The sequence below is a fragment of the Acromyrmex echinatior genome, unplaced genomic scaffold (assembly GCF_024713525.1).
Source record: "Acromyrmex echinatior isolate Ae372 unplaced genomic scaffold, ASM2471352v2 Scaffold31, whole genome shotgun sequence".
In the NCBI taxonomy this organism is placed as follows: domain Eukaryota; kingdom Metazoa; phylum Arthropoda; class Insecta; order Hymenoptera; family Formicidae; genus Acromyrmex; species Acromyrmex echinatior.
In genome coordinates, this window is record NW_028259065.1 from 1 (window position 1) to 5,000 (window position 5,000).

At 33.5% G+C, this 5,000-nt stretch overlaps 1 long non-coding RNA gene across 1 annotated transcript in view; it reads right to left on the reverse strand.

Annotated features, from left to right (window-relative positions):
* Window positions 1-28: 28 nt before the first annotated feature.
* Window positions 29-5,000, reverse strand: part of LOC147906448 (uncharacterized) — a 5,261-nt gene continuing 289 nt past the window's right edge. Inside the window, exons 1-2 of the long non-coding RNA XR_015548403.1 lie at window positions 372-5,000; window positions 29-303 (exon numbers count right to left, since the gene is read on the reverse strand). The exon at window positions 372-5,000 is cut by the window's right edge and continues 289 nt beyond it. This is a non-coding gene — a long non-coding RNA (uncharacterized LOC147906448). The remainder of the gene's footprint in view (window positions 304-371) is intronic.

Sequence of the window (5,000 nt, forward strand, 5' to 3'; positions counted from 1 at the left end):
CGGGGCAAATACGATGAATTCCCATCAATCGCTTTAAAACTTCTAGATAATATGCACCAGTAATTGTTTGGCTAGTTGGAACAAACTCTTTGTGGATAATACCTTTACTATCAAAGAATGTGATGAGCATTGTCTTGATTTTTGATGGAACTTCGTACTTTTTTTGCTTGTGGTGAATTTTTTGACTTCCATTCCGCACTTTGACGCTTAGTTTCTGGATCATATTGAAAGAACCATGTTTCATCACCCGTAACAATTGATTTTAGGAAGTTTGGATTATTTTCTGCGGCTGCAACGATGTCTCTGGAATAATTGATTCTCGCTGATTTTTGATCGCTTCTTAATGTGTGTGGAACAAACTTCGCACAAACCTTCGTTTTACCCAAATCTTCATGTAATATGGTTCGAATCGTTTCTCTACTGATATTTAAAGCCTCCTCCATAATTTTTAGTGATGCATTGCGATAGTTTGCAACAAAATCACGTACTCATTCGATCATTTCGGGTGTTCGAACCAAAATTGGCCGTCCTGATTTTTTGTCATCTTCAAAGGTCTCTCTGCCTTCCAAAAAACGCTTATGCCATTCAAAAACAGCTGTACGACCTAGACATTGACTGCCGTAAACTTGTTGCATCGATCGGAATGTTTCTGATGCACTTTTACCAAGTTTTGCGTTAAATTTAATCACTGCTCTTTGTTCCATATTAAAATTTCTACCTCGACCAAAATCTTGTTTAACATGAACTGTCATATCTTCGTTATATGTCAACCAAAATGAATGAAACTTTGACAGATGATAGCAAAATGTTCAACCTTTAAATGCATGTTTGAACGCACAGATGTCGCCATTGGTTGCTGAGATGTGGTTCGTGTCCGGGAATATATTTGTCGCACTGTGTATGTAATATATATATATATGTATAACGTATATATTATATAGGGTGTCCAAAAAGATTTAATAGCTGAACATAAAGGTGACTATAACTATAATCGTAAAGAAATGTAAATTATACTTGTATCGGCATGCATAGTACGCCAAAATATAATATGTCGACCTATGATTCACGTTCTCTTCTATGATTGAATTACGGCCATTCTTGTGCTATAAAGCCATTACATAACGTTTTTAGAAAAAACGTTTCAGACAAAAGTTATAAGGTTTCAAAGAAGCTGTTTACTGATATTCAGTCTTTTTTTTTCTTCATTAGTTTCTTTGTTTCTATCATATCAAGCAATCAGCTTTTGATTCCATCATGACAATGCTATTCACATTTCTTTAATTGCAGACGCAAAATTCTACAAGTTGATTCCGTAATTGTATTTCATCAAATTTGATATTCGAATGCCTCTGCCAGTGAATTAAAAATAGTCAATCCATGATGAAGGCGTCTGACATTTATCTATAACTAGCCAAAGCACGATTTACGGCTGTGGCATTTTGTTATAAGTAGCCAGCTCACGATTAACACCTCTGACAGTAAATTGAAAATAGTCAGCCCACGATGAACGCCTCTGACATTTGTCTGTAACTAGCAAAAGCACGATAAACGCCTCTGACAGTAAATTAAAAATAGTCAGCCTACGATGAACGCTGACATTGGATCTAATTAAACAAAGCGCAAATTATTGTTATAACTATATCATTTGTATGATAAATAAAAGTGATATTTTCACGAATGACATAAAGATGCTAACCTTTTCCATGCTGGCTTTATAGGGTGCCTTCCAACAAGAAACACACATCACAATAAGCAATTTTGACCTTCTAGAGTGCCTTTCAACAAAAGACACAGGTGCATCATTACAATCTTGTTCGCCAATACAAGAATGAGATACTGTATTGTACTGAGTCGCTTGTTAGAAAGCATCCATAACCTTCTCTTACCAAAGGTAGACAATATTTTGCTACTACATTTTTTTCTATTTTGTGGACACAAAACAGTATATAAATATACACACACACACACACACACACACACACACACACACACACACATACATATATATATATGGTTGTGTGTAAAACATTACTACACTACACTGAATTGACAGTTCTTGCGCGGCAATGATACTATGAACGCGGGTTACAGGTCATACTGGTTACAGGTCATACTGATTGACTCGTATAACGCCGTTGTTTTCTGACACATACAGGGTCATGCAAAACGATATACATATGTATGCATATATATATATATATACATATATATATAATATAATATATATACACATACATACAAAAAATTTTTATTTTTCACTCTAAGAAAAAAGATACATAACCGATATCATGGTCACATTATCTTCTCCTTAGCGACTAATTAAGAAAAGGCGTTCACCGTATTTAAATCTACGTTATTGTAAAAACTCTCTATTATCTTTGAAGTTCTATTATTGATACATCATTTAAATGCATTCTCCAGGTTTATTCCACTCAAAAAGAAATACAAATAGATGGCCAGATATATGACGCGGTAAACTAAAATTCTATATTATATTCTGTGGCGCAAAAATGTGATTAGTAGCCCTTTGAAACTGAATGTATCATAAAAATAATAAAGTAATATTTTAAAAATACATTACATTCAGTAAAATGCATTAAGTTATTATAATGTTCAATCACCATTATTAAGAAAATACAATATTATGTAGAAAGGAAAATATTTTATTTTATTTTATTTTATTTTCATGACAATTTGCTGGAAGGTATGGTTGCAACATACTGTTCCTTATACTGTGACGTTCTTGAGATGCACGTCCGCGCGTGAGCGGTTCAGCCGTCAAGCGTCAAGCGGTTGTGAAGGAAAAATAGGCAGCATTTCAGAAATCGGCCCGAAAAGCGCAACTAATTTCGAGCACATTGAAGTACACGTATATAATTTCTGTAATTTTATAAAAAGTATATTTGGAGTAATAGGTTTATTATTTATTAAAAAAAAAATTATGAAAAAAGGAAAAAGCAGGATCGAACATAAGATCTTCAATATTCTGATCTTTCACCCAACGCCCGAGACCGCTGAGTTCTTGTGGATGATCTCGACAAACACGGTACATATAGCGCACGGAAAGTCTTAAACTATTGTATATCTCATTAATGTTTATGTTTTGAAATCATTTTTGCATTTGCATTTTTGCTACGTTAATGAGAAAGATATATGATTAATATAATTTAATAAAAAGAAAATGAAAAAATTTTAATTCACAAACACGGTTGCCAGCTCTTCGTTTTTTTTTGCCAGACTTCGGTTGCTTGGACTAATATTTAATACTCTAGCAGACGACAAAAATTGGTGATTTTCACATCTGCTGTAGTATTGAATATTAGTCCAAGAAAGCGAAGTCTGTCAAAAAAAAAACGGAGAATTGGCAAACATGTTCGTGATTTAAAATTCTTTCAATTTCTGTTATTTCGATAGAGCGAGACAGAGAAAAAATAAAAACGGATAGAAGCTTCGATTGTAATCGGTGAGTCTCCGCGCGGACACGCCGAACTGGGCTCTGGTTTCTAGCAAAACAATGAGTCTGTCTCTGTCCTCTCTGTGATCACTTGTTTCTAGCGACCGAAAATATTTTCTCGACGATCTCGGCCATTTGGCGTGTATCATAAGGAGGAAAGAGACATTCTAGATAATACATAATAATTTTTGTTAAATTATATTAATCCTTTGCCCTATGATTTAAGTTACGATGGCGCGTGCTATAATTAACAGCCTGGAATATGTTGTTTATGTTTGGTCCGATAGACGCACCACGGCTCTCATTAATGATATTTATGTTTGGCCCAAGTTTTTTATCATGAGTATCACACGATATTATAAGTGAAAGAGTTAATCATATACCTTTCTCATTAATAGCAAAAATGATTTCAAAACGTGATAGTTAACGAGATATAGTTTACGATTTGTATTTTATGTACCACGTTCATAGAGGCGATCTGCAAAAACTCAGCGTGGTCTCGGGCGTTAGATGCGAGATCAGAATGTTGAGGATCCTATGTTCAATCCTGCTTTTTCCTTTTTTAAATTTTTTTTGTAAACAAATAACGTTATTAATGAATATATTACTCCAAATATATTTTTATAGAATTATGGAAATTATATGTGTACTTCAGTGTGCTCAGAATTAGTTACACATTTCGAGCCAATTTCTGAAGTGCTGCCTATTTTTCCTTTACAACCGCTCAACAGTCGACGGCTGAACCGCTGGATCGCGCGCGGACGTGCATCTCAGGAGCGTCACGGTATAAGAAACATGCTGCTATCATACCTTCCAATATGAAAATTATCATGACAACATTTTAGCATGAAAATTATCATAAAAATATTTTCCTTCCTACATAATTGTTATTTTCTTAATAATAGTGATTGAACATTAATAAGTATATACATTTTACTAAATATTATGTACTTTTAAAATATTTACTTTATTACTTTTATACATTACATTGATACATTCGGTTTTCTTTCAATGAGCTACTGACCGCGCTTATGTGCCACAAAATGTAATATCTTTTAATATAGAATACTGATAATATCAATTTAAGACTAATAAGAGTCGATATAGAACGAGATGCGTAATTTTAAACTGGAATTACTCAACTTCAATAACTCCCTGATGTCTTCTTTATTCAACATGTAAATAAAGAAGGCATGTTGAATAAAGAAGACATCACAGAAGACTAAGGAAAGTAAAGGATTAATAATTTGCTATAAAGTACGCAGCATATTTCTTAGTGCAACGCTCCTGAGATACACATCCAGTGCAGCTCAGCCGTCGAGCATTGAGCGGTGGCGGCGAGGGAAAAGTAGGCGACAAAAGTCGACCCAAAATTTAACATGTATTCCAATAACTATAGTAAGAATACCGAATCACTTTAATAGATAAATAAAAAATTATTTGTATATTGCATATAAAGGCACATATAAAGGCTTTTTGATTTGTTAATTATAAAATTATATTGACATCTTCCTTATAATTATATTAATCATCCTTATAATTATAT